The 14,584-nt window shown below is 33.1% G+C and overlaps 1 long non-coding RNA gene across 1 annotated transcript; it reads right to left on the bottom strand.

The window, feature by feature from the left end:
- Positions 1 to 12,590: 12,590 nt before the first annotated feature.
- LOC114351962 (uncharacterized) lies at positions 12,591 to 13,968 on the bottom strand. The gene is made up of 3 exons (XR_003655824.1): positions 13,895 to 13,968; positions 13,419 to 13,496; positions 12,591 to 12,652 (listed from the first exon to the last, which is right to left on the bottom strand). It is a non-coding gene; the product is annotated as an uncharacterized LOC114351962 (long non-coding RNA).
- Positions 13,969 to 14,584: the final 616 nt, after the last annotated feature.

Genomic DNA, 14,584 nt, shown 5'->3' with positions numbered 1-14,584 from the left:
AGATGGCGCAAGTGTCAGTTTTCACGGGAGCAGGAATTTGCATGACTCACTCACGAACAGTGCCGTATAGATACTTGCGACGAGTGGACGTGTATTAGTGATCGTGAAAACTGTCATAACCTGTCTTGGGGCTGTATTTTGGGTAAGTTAATTTCAAATTGCATAAATACAATGCGTGAAAAACTGTCATAACATGTAATACTACAGTTTAGTGCATTCATTATTTATTAAAAGTTCGTAATGTTATCCAAAAGAGTGTTACATTATAGTTTATGGCGTTGTTTTACTCAAAATTTCCAGTAGTTTGTGTTTTTTTTTGTAGGCAAAACAGATGCATTCTAGGTTGTGTCACTTTTTTCTTTTTATTGAGCAAAAACTTGTGCAAACTGATTAAAAAAAGAGACACGATATAGGTTATGACTTTTTTATTCATTCCAGTTTTAGAAATTTTAAGTTATACGTGCTTGGAATTCTGTAATATTGTATGTTATGGCCGTTTTGTATCCAATCTTCTTTTCGTTTACTGTTTAATAACGAAATGTGTTTCGTGTGTTTATTGTGTGTGTGTGTTTATATTGTGTCAGACAACGTTATCATTACCTGGTTAAAATAATGTTTCAGAACTTAAAGATGAGTAGCAAATTTAAGGAAAGCCGAGGTAAAAAGTTACTGCAATTAATAAGTTCTCGAGATCTTGAAAACAAAGAAAATTGTGATGACAATTGTGTAGGTAAGTTAAAGAAAACATGTTTTTCTGTTTAGTTATAACTAGCGGCCGCCCGCGACTTCGTACGCGTGGACCACTTTTTACCCCCTTAGCGGTGGAGTTGGAGAAAGTTTGTAAAAGGTCACTAATTTAGACTTTGATTTGCTCATTTAAACACAGTGAATGATTAAATTACTTAAAATTTCTTTATTTATTAAATTTTAAATATTATGAACTAATTAGGACTAATGATACGTTTTACGGCTTCGCTCTCATGAATGTTTACGACCGTCAAAAGCACGTCGATAGATGGCGGTTACTAATTTAGACTTTGATTTGCTCGTTTAAACACAGTGAATGATTCAATTACATAAAATATCTTTATTTATTGAATTTTAAATATTATGAACAGTTCTGTAAATGTAATATTTAATTACTAATTAGGACTAATGGTACGTTTCACTGCTTCGCTCTCATGAATGTTTACGACCGTCAAAAGCACGTCAATAGATGGCGGTCACTAATTTAGACTTTGATTTGCTCGTTTAAACACAGTGAATGATTCAATTACATAAAATATCTTTATTTATTGAATTTTAAATATTATGAACAGTTCTGTAAATGTAATATTTAATTACTAATTAGGACTAATGGTACGTTTCACTGCTTCGCTCTCATGAATGTTTACGACCGTCAAAAGCACGTCGATAGATGGCGGTCACTAATTTAGACTTTGATTTGCTTGTTTAAACACAGTGAATGATTTAATTACGTAAAATAGCTGTATTTATTAAATTTTAAATATTATGAACAGTTCTATAAATGTAATATTTAGTTAGGTACTAATAATAATTATGACTAATGATACGTTTCACGACTTCGCTCTCATGAATGTTTACGACCGTCAAAAGCACGCCAATAGATGGAGTTTTTAAGGATATTTCTCGCCTCTTAACTATTTATTGAATTTTAGTTTGTCACATAATATCGTCATAAATTATAGCCTATATGTTAGCCTGGCTTATAAAAAATAATACTGTAAAGTTTCAACCACATCCGTTCAGTAGTTTTTGCGTGAAAGAGGAACAAACATCCAGACATCCAAACATCCAGACATCATGACATCCAAACTTTCGCATTTATAATATTAGTAGGATAATTGACTATTATAATGACTAAATGAATGATTTATTTTTGCACTACGTAAACAAGTGTTGTTTGTTGTTGTAGAAAATGAAGTAATGGCTACAGTAGTTGAAGATTCAATGAATGTTGAGTGTGATGACAAGTATCGTATGGGTAAGGTGGAGCGAATACATTTTTGTTTAGTTGAAATAACTGTCTATTATAATGACTGGGCTATTTCATAAGCGAGGTTTTATTGACGTTTGTACTACATAACTTACATAAACAAGTGTTGTATATTTCCTTTTTTTTTTGTAGAAAATCTAGCCATGCCTACAGTTATTGAACATCCAAATAATGTTCAGTGTGATGACAATCGTGATCATGAAAACAAAGAAAATTGTGATGATAATGATTGTGTAGGTAAGTTGGAGAAAACACGTTTTTGGTTAGTTAGACTAACTGACATAATAACTGGACTATTTTATAAGCGAGCTTTGATTAATTTTTGTAGGTACTTCATAACTAACTTTATTAACAAGTACCTATTGCATGACAAAATGTTTTTCTTTTGTTTTAGAAAATGAGGTAATGGCTACAGGACTTGAAGATTCAATGAATATTGAGTGTGATTATAATTGCGTAGGTAAGTTGGAGAAAATATTACGTTTTTGCTTAATTACATAGGCTAGGTGACTTTTTTATCAGTATCCAACATTTTTGTAAATACTCCACTGATGAATATGAACAACTTTTACTATGGGAGCAATAGCGGAATAGAAAAAAAAACAGCTATTACATACAAAAGTTAATTGACGCGCGGCCAGCAATTTTTTGTTCGATTTCACTATTTATTTGAATAACTCCCATCGTAAAATTTATTCATATTCATCAGTACAGTTCAACAGTCATTACAAAAAATTTGGATACTCATAAAAAAGTCACCCTCTCTAATAATTTAATAACTGACTAGTATAATGACTGGGTTATTTTGTAAATATTTTTTTGATAATCAGCATAGTATTTTGTAACACAATTTTTATTTGTAGAAAATCAAGTCATGGCTACAGTAATGGAAGAATCGAAGAATTTTGAGTTAACAAAAGAAAACGATTCAAATGAATGTTTGGGTATTTATTTTGTTTTTTTAACCCCGTTATCTGTCTTTTTAAGCTCCGCAGTTGTTCATATCTGTATATTGCTTTATTTCAGAGAAACCAGTTGACAATCCTGAACCATCACAAGATTCTGAACCGGTTGCACATTGCAGTTACAGTACTTCTACAAATAAATCTTCACATATTTCTGGCGTTTACGAACCCTTTTCAGAAGACGATGATGATTCTGTGAAGGATCCTAACTACAAGTCTACCAGTGCCTCATCCAGTACTTCCAGCAATTCACGATCATCTAGTAGCTCCTCTAGCAGTTCATCTTGTAGTTCATCTAGAGCCTCTTCGGTTATTTCTGCTAGTTTGTTGAATGATCATGCAGTCTCTCCAGTAAATACGAATTGCCCACAAGTGTCAAATAACACACAGACAAATGAAAACGAAGTTGTTGAACAGAATACTACTAATTTGACTAATTGCAAAGACAATGATGATGTAAAGAAATGTAAGAAGCGTCAAGCAAGAGTAGATGAATGGCTTACTAACAAAGCAAAAAAATTACGTAATACCGGTAAAGCTTACATCTCACGTTCGAAAACAAAAAAAGCCGTCCCAGCACGTGCTGTGAAACAACATTGCGGTGACAAATGCAAAATGAAATGTTCTTCTAAAATTGACGAGGAACAAAGGAAAATCATTTTTTCTAAATATTGGGAACTTGGTGATGTAACTTTACAAAGAAACTTTATAAATAGCAGTACTGAACCTATTATGCCTGCAATTCGTTTTTCTGCGAAACAAAAACCTCGGAGTTATAATAATGCATATTATTTTACTGTAGATGATGAAAAAATTCGGGTGTGTAAGAAGTTTTTTATGGCAACGTTAGATGTGAATGATCGTGTTATAAGAACAGTATTTAAAAAGAGAGAACTGGGTTTTATTGAAACTGAAAAAAGAGGCAAGCATGGCAATCATAAAAAAGTTGACGAATCTATTAAAGAATCAGTAAGACAACACATACAATCTATACCAAGGATAGAAAGCCATTATATAAGGAAAACTTCAAGCCGTGAGTATATCGACGGTGGTAAATGCTTAACAGACCTACATGCAGACTATAAAAAACAATGTGATGAACAGGGAATTCCAGCTGCACACTACGAAATGTACACCAAAATATTCAATAGAGAATTTAATATAAGTTTCTTTATTCCTAAAAAAGACCGTTGTGAGTTGTGTGTTAGTTATGAAAATGCTGATGCACCTGGAAAAGAAAAATTGCGCGATAAATACTTGTTACACTTGGAAGAAAAAGAACTCTCCAGAGAAGAAAAAGAAGACGATAAGGCTAAAGTGAATACAGATTATGTTGTCGCTGTGTATGACCTTCAAGCTGTGCTTCAAATTCCAAAAGGAGATGTTTCTGTCTTCTATTATAAGTCAAAATTAAATAACCTGAATTTTACTATAAGCGAACTGGGATCTGATCACACGGAATGCTATCTATGGCATGAAGGTGAAGCTAATCGAGGAGCAGACGAAATCGGAACTTGCGTACTTAATTTCATCGATAAAATTATGAATGATTACTGTGGTTCAGGGCTTGAATTAACTTTTTTTTCGGACAATTGTTGTGGACAACAAAAGAATAGATTTATTTTTTCTATGTATATTTTCGCTTTGATAAAGTATGCCAATATTAAGTCAATAACCCACAAATACCTTATAACAGGCCACACCCAGAATGAAGGGGATTCAGTTCATTCCACCATAGAAAAATCTATAAAGAAGAACCTCAGATCTGGACCAATTTATGTCCCCAGCCAGTACGCTCAAATAATACGCAATGCCAAGAAGAAAGGCAACCCATACCATGTAAATGAAATGAGTTTTAAAGATTTTTTCTCTATGAAAAGTTTAGCTGACGATATGGGTTTTAATGCCAAAAATTTAAAAACAGCTGAAATAAAAGTTTTCAAGGTGATTCAAGGTGAACCCTCTAAAGTTTTTATTAAACACTCATATAAACAAACTGTGTTTCAGGAAGTTCAAATCACAAAAAAGCAACTGTCCGCTAGAAATATTAAAATGAAACCGGCTTATAAATGTAAACCAAATCTTAAAGAAAATAAAAAAGGGATCTTCTGAGTTTGGTAGAGAGCAACCACATCCCAAATTTTTATGCCTCTTTTTTCAAAAGTTTGTAATTTCATGTTTATTTAAGATTAAATCTACGAGAGTACCTTAAATATGCAGATGATACTAATGCTGTAGTTTCTGCGAATAATGTACAAGAACTTAATATTAAAATACAAAATACCTTTCATGAATTTGAATATTGGTTTGCTAAAAATAATCTTGTGTTAAATAAAAACAAAACTTTTGCTTTGCTATTCAGGACTAATGCTAGAGATAAAGATTCTTTAGAGCCATTAGTAAATAACTTAGGAATTAATTCAGTGGAAACAGTTAAGTTTTTGGGTATACATATTGATAGAGATTTAAATTGGAAGAAGGAAATAGAAGCATTAGAATCTAGCATAAGCTCAGCATGCTATGCCTTAAGAACTTTACGAGATGAAATAACTTTAGATCAGCTCAAATTAGTTTACTTTGCGCTCATTGAATCTAAACTCCGGTATAGTATTATGTTCTGGGGAAATAGTTATAAATATAATATTTCAGCACGGCTGAACCATTTAAGAACCTAGTAAGGGACATGTTTTCAGATTTTCGTTTTTTATCATAAAGCTACATAATATTAAGGTACCTACCGAATACAAAGACAGAAATTGCGATCAAACAACTAGAACCCTAAAAGGCAAGGGACTCCAAACCTAGTAACTACACCACAAATCCAATTTGACCATTCTAAAAACCCAGTAAGTAACATAAACCATTTCGAAACCTAGTAAGTGCATGAACATACTAGGTTTTCTAATGGTCAATGTGCCTTACTGGGAAATGAAAATACGTGTTCACCCACCTCCCGACCAACACAAACCTAGCAAGAGGGGGAAGGGTTGCGCGGGGGCGGCAACGTCTCGGCTCCGGCGCTCAGTTCGTACTAGTATTGTGCCAGCGCTAAACACGGAAGGTTATGTCGCAATTTTTTGCCAGTGTTCGCTATTTCGTAAGCTTGTTAAGTAATAATAATGAGTCGGCAGTTTCAATTTTATCGCTCAAAAAAAATATTAGCTGCTGCTGCAGCTACTGCTATGACCGACCAGGATGAAGTGAGGTAAGTGATTAATTATTATTATTTGCCGTTATTCAATAAAGATAAAAAGTAAGATTTAACGTTAAATATTGTGGTTTTCATGAGGATTCGCATTGGTTTTTTTTAAGATTATTCTAATTTACCCTAACCTAAATTATAAAACTACCTAATTATAATTAAGAATAAGATGCACCACTGTTTATTTTGTCGAACAGAAGCTATAATATGTTTTTAAATAGATTTTAACTTATTATGTTACGGTAAATGTGAAAATTATGAATAATAACCGGTTATTATGAATAATTACCTCATGATTTGGTAAATGTGATTAATATGAGATCGTTATGTGTATAAAACTAAATAGGCGGCTTGGGACCCCCCTGCCGCACCTATAACTTGACTTACTCAACCTATTTGACACTTTAAATCAAAACAATATGTTATGGACATCATGGCAAAGTAGCATTATGCAAGAAACAGTTCACACTCGTCATGCCAAATTATATAATATTATATGATATCAAAATGTTCAAGCCGGTGTTCTCTTTTATGGTATTTGTTAGTAGTAAAGTTACATAATTAAATAATCACTGATAAATGTAATTAATTTATTACTTTTACCTCGACTGTCTGTAATTATTCATAATAACCGGCGATTATTAATAATTTCCAATTTATCACTTTTACCGTAACATATTTTTTTTTTTACTTTTTATTATTGTTTGTTAAAATAAGTTGGCGCACCTGATTCTTGTATCTTTTTTGCTATGTCATGCATTTTTGTTACGCAATTCTTATTTTATTTTTTCATGTTTAGCTTAAACTAATCCTAACTAAAATGATATGCTTGTGTGTGTATTTTTGCACGTATACCGCGTATTAACATGTGATGGATTTGCTTTTATTCTGGGTTTTTGTTTTTATTTCAGTGCACAAAATCTTAATTGCACGCATAAATCATTAGAATTACTTGAGCCACAGCCGTCCACTTCATTTGCTTCTGAGGCACAGCCGTCCACTCCATTTGCTTCTGAGCCACAGCCATCCACTTCTTTTGCTTCTGAGCACCAATGCCATAAACGTGATCATAGTAATGCAGACTTAACTTCGGATTGCAATGATGAGTTTGAACATCTAATAACTCCCAGTGATTTGGATGATTCCGTGGAAGACCCAGACTTTGTTTTGTCTGATGAAAATTTAAATAATGATTCGACTGACTCTGGTGACGAAACGTATCGTGATTTAATTTTGAATAATGAATCCCCGTCGATTATTGATTCCCATGAAGCATTAAATGTACAAAATCTAATATCACTGGCTACCGATACAAGGGCAGATGTTGAAAGGACAATTTATATCGCTAGGTACCCTGATAAAATTTATATTAATAGTGTCCCAAGTGAGGAGGAAGATCAGCAGACTTCAGATGAAAGACCAATTAATCCCAGGGTTTCAAGAAATAAGCTGAAACACCCGATGAAAGCTAATCCTTGTGAAGGAAAATGTAAACGTCAGTGCAATTTACTCTCTGAAAACGATAGAAAATATATATGGGCACAATATTGGGATAAAACCTATCCTTCTAGACGCAGTTTTCTGAATAAATGCGTGCGTTTTTCTCAAGTCAAACGTCGCAAACTTCATCATGCCAATTTAGATTGTATGTACGTAAAAAACGAAAGTCGTTATTTTTTTCTCCCAAAAAATGATACTGAGTTGGTTTCAGTTTCCCGAAATTTTTTTTTGGGTACACTGGGCTACAAAACAGATGGCGTGATAACTGAATTAAGCAAAGCTGTAAAAAAAGAAAGTTTATACGCAGTTGTTTCAAAAGATCGAAGAGGGAAAAGAGCTGATAAAAATATAGACAGAAAAATTATTAAAGATCATATTATATTAAGCTTTCACCCAACAAGCAGTCACTATCGCCGGCACAACTCTCCACACACGAAGTATTTGCCTAGGCATTTGACTTTAAAAGACATGTACAACGATTTCAAGAAGAAGCATCCTGGTTTTAAATGTTGCAAAGAGGTTTACAGGCAACAGCTCAAGGATTTAAGGATATCGTTCCATATGCCGAAAGGTGATCAATGTCCGGAATGCCTAATTTACGAAGAAGCTATGCAGGTAGATGAAAATGCGATACCTATAGAAACGAAGGAAAAACACGAATGTCATAAATCGAAGGCAGAGTCTGCTATTCAGAAATATAGATTAGATGGCGAATCGTCCACTAAAGGCAACAATTTGGTCAAGTACTTCTCAATGGACCTACAAAAGGTTGTTCTTCTCCCAATTATGCCGGCTATTAAAGATGCTTTTTTTATGAGTCGCTTAGTGACATTCAATTTAACCTTTGCGCCAATACAAAAGCAATCAAAAGACAAGGCAACTTGTGTTCTATGGCACGAAGGAAAAGCAGGCAGGGATGCAAATAACATAGTAGATGCCATTGTAGCTTTTTTTGAATCTCATCGTGATGTCCAACATTTCTACATCTGGGCCGATAACTGTACAGCTCAGAACAAAAATTGGACCTTATACACAGCACTAATTATGATTGTAAATAATTCTGATAACAATATACAGTCAATTAGCATGGGCTATTTAACCAAAGGTCACACTCATATGTCCGCTGACTCAGTTCATGCAAATATTGAATTGAAGATGAGAAGACAAAGAAATTTATACGATTTTCAAGATTTTAAAGATATTGTCATGGCGTCAAGGTCCAATATAAGGGTGCTCGAAGTCGAAAAAGTACATGACTGGCCAAAGAAAAAAAAGATCAGCTCGCCCAAATGAGCCTCTAAAAGACTTTAACTTGAATTCAGTTGTAGAAGTCAAGTTTATAGCAGGGTCAAGAAACCTCCTCTACAAAACCAGGTTGTTTGTTGTTGTTTGTAATGTTTTGAATGTTGATGTTTAATTATTTTTATTTATTTATTTAATAGGACAACCAATAAGACAATCAATATTTACAGCAAATTTAAACTTAATCTAAGTGCAGCCTTAATTATGTTATGTTTAGGCTAAAATATTACTAACACATCGGGTATAATATCATGTTATTAAATTAAAAACTTGGTTGCTATCTTAATTTCTGTTGCCCGTTAAATCATTCTGATAATTTAGATAATTTAATAATTTTCGTTTTTTTTTTTTCAGATTTGACTCTCAATTCACTGAGCTGGATTTTATGATGAAAAAATTCAACATATCTAATGAACCTAGACTGATTCCGGATCCACGAGGTGTATCAACCCAAAAAAAGGATGAGATAGTTAAAAAACTTGTTCCTTTGATGCCAGAATCAAGAAGAAGTTTCTGGTATAATTTGCCTATCAATGATAGATCATTAGATCTAATTTAGGTCAGTAAGTTACTGACAATTAATAAATTCTTAATAATTATGTACCTACCTATTTCTTTTAATTAAAAATTTCCTTTTTAATAAAATTATCGTTGTTTCCTTTACACCAAACTTATAGTAAATTTGAAATGGACTGAGCGTCAGTTGGATCTGTCACCGTAATATTGTGAATTCCGTCAGATTATAATCTAACGTAGTTAAATTACAATCTAACCTAACCTAACCCACAGTTAGTTTACAATCTCACGCGTTATATTATAAACTGACGGAGTTCACAATTTCGCGTTGACAGATCCATCCCCAAAAACCGGATTACTAATGTTTGGCCAAAAAACGTTTCCCAAATTATCACATCGCAAACAACGTTTCGCAAATTTTCATTTGGCAAATTCTCATTTGGCAAAACAACTTATGGCAAACTTTTAATTCGCAAATGTCGCTTTTGGCATATTATTGTTTAGCAAATTATTGTTTGGCAAAGTATGTTTTGCCAAATGTTTCATTTGGCAAAAATATTTCACGATAAACTATTTACAAAATAACTTGATTGGTGCATAGAATGGAATACAAATTAGCTTGTGGTTATTATTTTGTTTAGTGGGTAGTTAATATGAAATTTGTTCTAAATTAATTTTCATAATTCATTCTTTTTATCGAAATTTTCAAATGATTCATTAACAATAGAGGTGATTAGCGCTCGGCGGCCGCTACCGCGGCACGCTTCGCTCGCCTTCGCGCATTAAGGGTCACTGTTCTAACCTAACCTAACCTACTATTTTCTGCAAGACCTACTTTTTGCAACCATACTATTTTCTGCAATCTCTTTGTTTCACATAAAATTCTTGTGAAAACCATGATCATGTGCCTTATGCTTTGATTAGTGGGTAACGGTGGGTAAGTATGTGAAGTGTCAATTTGACCAAACAAATTATTTGGGATATAATATTTGGCAAAATAAAACATTTGCTATATACACATTTGCCAAGTAAAATTTTGCCAAATGATAATTTGACCAAACGAATTAGTTGCGAAAAGTACAGTTGCTAAAAGTTCATTTGGGAAATGAAACTTTGGCGATAAGTTGTTTGCGAAGTGAAATTTGGCGAAAAGTAATTTGGCCAAACGGAAGGATACCCCAAAAACCATTTTAAAACCTAGTAAGTACGCTCATACTAGGTTTGTATTCTGGTTTTTTCGAAGTAAAAAAAAAAAAAAAACCATTTGAGTGTTAGTAAGGGCCATAAAACTTGCTATTTAAAAGTTAATTAATTTATTTATTGTAAAATATATAGCTAAATTATTAAGCTTCAAAATACACACCAATAAGTTTTCAAAAGTTTGAGTATACCAGTAGGGCAAACGAAAATNCTAAATCGTCTATCTACTCTTCTACTACCTTTATGCCCTGTGGGTCTAGACAAAATTCACTTTAAAATTGCAAACCAATCGAAGGATGGTCGATAAGCCTTCTTTTTTCTATATGAAGTTATAACGTATCCAATTTTCGATTCGATCAAAAAGTGCTACTTGTCAAGGGGGGCTGGTATTACTAATCTAAAACTATATTAAAGATAACTTTAATTTTCTTACTAAGCATAAAAGCTTAACCAATTTCACTTCCTGATAAAGGCCTTAAACCCAACAGTAGGTATCTAAAATGTGACCTTTACGAGGCTTCTCGCAGACTAGAAATGACGTCATTTAAGGTATAAAACGGTAAAAAACTACACCGGAAGTAGACGCATCTCTCTCACCAGATGCTGTGCATCGTCTCTGCTCAATAATACAAGTTTTATTGTTTTGTAAAACTTGTACTATTATTATCTATAGAAACAAAACAATTATTCAGAGATGTTTGTTGTATCAGCTCTTATAAAACATAATACCTCAACTTTTTGTACCTAATATTTTTATGTGAGTGCAATAAAGTCTTTAAAATAAATACCTTATAATATTTTATCATATATTAATATAAATACCTTGGCGTCTTCCTTGAGTACTGCGTAATTGAGCAGTGTCGTTTTTCATTGTTTTAAAACAGGATCTAAATGTTGATCCCTGATCACACACCAACGCAAGTGGAACCAGACCAGTCTCAGAAATGGACGGTATAATTTTCTTCAGTATATTCTGTAGCTCCACTGCAGAAACTGTTCCAGCACAGAAATAGTACGCAATGCTCTGTCTCCATGAAGAGCATATTCCTCTGATCATAAAAACTAATGCATGATCTGCAAATTTTTGCTTGCGTTCTTCTCCTATCTCTACAAATCCATTAATTTTGTCTTTATTTTCATTATAAATGAGGCGTGGAGTGAGGGCAACTTCGTCAAAAACTAAAGAACATAGTTTTTTCTTTATGTCCCATCCTTTAATTGTCTCCTTGATGTGCTTAACAACGTTTTTGTTCAAACCACTTTCAAAAACATTTTTTTGTGATAACCTTTCGAGTGTTCTCTTATTAGGCAAGGCAAATATTTTCTCCAACAATCTGTATCCCTTTGGACTTTGCTTCCATAACGTAAGAGCGAATAACTTGTCACTTAGGGAGAAGCGTCTTGCCATAATATTTTTTCTGACTAGACGTAACTGCATTAATAGGAATTCTTTAGCTCTCTTATTCAGTTTCTCAAAATCATTTAAAAGAGAACTTTCTGCCAGATTTTGTGCATTTTGCAATCTTTGGCTACTTCCGTCACCCAGACTCTCTTTTGCAAAATTGGTGCACTTTTTAATAAATCTGCGAGATTTGGCAGCAAATTGTTTCACAGATTTGCCTGAAATAAATAAAGATATTGGGTAAACCTTTGATAAAACACAGCATGCAAAATATTTTTTATAATTAGATTTATTTTTACCTTTCTTGATGCAAGGAGTATTATTAGATTTTAATTGAATCAATGCATTATTCTCATCGCCCTTATTAACACCTGCTGCATCATCTAAAACATTTATAAGTATGTATTATAATTTTATAAACAGCATTAATTTATCAAAAAATGTGTTTAATCTTGTTACATAATATGAATATAAAATGAGTAACATACCACTATCCAGCAATTCTGAAGTCTGTAGTGTTTGGCTTGCAACCAGTGAAGATTGATCATCTGGAGAAGAAATATCATTTGTAAATAAATCTAATAGTAAGATTAGATTTTTTAAGATTATACAGGGTGTTGATTTCAATCCTCGCCATATTCAGGGAGTTGATTATGTAGCTTATTCTGATTACGAATGAGTAAAAAAATTTACTTCAAAAAAAAATTCAAACGAACTTTAACTTTAACTAAGGTAGTCAAAGAAAAATACCTTTTACACTACCTACTTTAAGTGGCTTCCTTCAGGAGGTTATCAAACATGATAAGTGAGCGATCCGTGTAGCTCGATGAGTGTCGCAGTGTAAACTATTGCAATATTGCGAGCCACAGTACAGTTAATTTTGCACGGAAAATACTCGCTAAAAATTCCACTTTCGTTTGTAATTTTTTTTTGGTGGATAATGAGTTTATGTAAGTCATAATAGATCACCTAAATAAATATGGCGAGGATTGAAATCAACACCCTGTATAAGAGTCGAGTAGGCGCACACCGTTGATTTTTAGTTGGCCGATAGTTGTGCCCGATTTTAAATTGTATGAAGAATCGGCCAAATTGAATCGGCGTAGTGTGCGCACTCCCATACATGCCCATACTGATCAAATGCCCGACTAAACTATCGGCCAACTAAATATCAACGGTGTGCGCCTACTCTTAGAGTTTTATATTACCTTGATAATTAAAATAAAAAGTTTCCTTAATAACTAGAACAACTTAATTAATTATTAAAAACTTATATGCATATAAAACACAGTACATAAGAACTATTCAACTAACCTTTACTCTGGTAGTTAGAAACAGCTGTTTGGCTAGTTGATGGTAATGAATATTCATGTTCATTGAAAGAAGCATCACCTGGAATAAATAAATGATATAAACATCAATAACTCCCTACAAAAGTAACAGTAACTACCAATTGTTCTTGATGACAAGATAAGTTAGAACATTAGCCCGTAATATTAAAATGAGTAAAATTTCTAACATAGGGAATCTGAGCGGTATAGTCAATAATTTGTTAGTGCTCACTCAACACAACTACTGCGATACATGCCTATGAGCCTAGCACAGAAGTTGTCATTACTACATAGAAGAATAAAATTGCTGTTTGTGAAATAATATTTGTTCTATTATGTACACTATAGATATAACAAATTATCATTTATTGAAACCATCTGATTAAAATAAGTTAAATGAATCTTCTAAGACTTTAGAAAGAAAAGATACCTTTAGACTTTAAAAAGAAACATACATACCTTGCATGCCCACATTAGTGGCTATATCAACTTGTGTATGAATATCATCCTGCAGTTGGACCCGACTGTAGTTGTGCTCCTTTTCTACTGTGTAGTCTGAAATCATGAAATACACCATAAAATATATAAATGTGTTACAGTGATAGTGGTAAATTGCAACTAATTAATAAGTAATTACCGAAGGTTGAGGTAAAAGTAGGAAATTTATCACATTTACCAGTTATCAATCATTTAACCTCAGTACCGATAAATGTGACACATTTTCATCGAGCAACAGAGGGCTCTACTAAGCCACCTTTTAATTTTTCACATACTCAATATGTTTATTGCTAAACTTATATGAAAAATGATTGCCTAAAACTAACACAATTTGCCCCTTGTTCACAAAAGTGTGTATGATTGTTTTATGCCAGAAAAAATAGACCATAATTACCTACACAATGTATGTACCTAATTAGTAAACATTTTAAATATTACTGGAAACTTACCATCAGTAGTAAGTGGAACACCATGTAAAATCTCCCTCCGTGTGAGCAAACAAGGATAAGAATAACGTATTCTTACACCAGATTGATCAAATTGAGCTTCGTCAAAATGCTTAGCACAAACACGTTTCTTCAACAACTGGCTTTTATTCAGTCCAAGTAAACCAGGATTTGTCGGAACCAGGAATGACATCCACAAATTGCG

This window comes from Ostrinia furnacalis, unplaced genomic scaffold (genome assembly GCF_004193835.3).
Source record: "Ostrinia furnacalis isolate ACB-3 unplaced genomic scaffold, ASM419383v2 OfSCF0095, whole genome shotgun sequence".
Lineage (NCBI taxonomy): Eukaryota > Metazoa > Arthropoda > Insecta > Lepidoptera > Crambidae > Ostrinia > Ostrinia furnacalis.
This window is presented reverse-complemented; position numbering and strand designations above follow the sequence as displayed.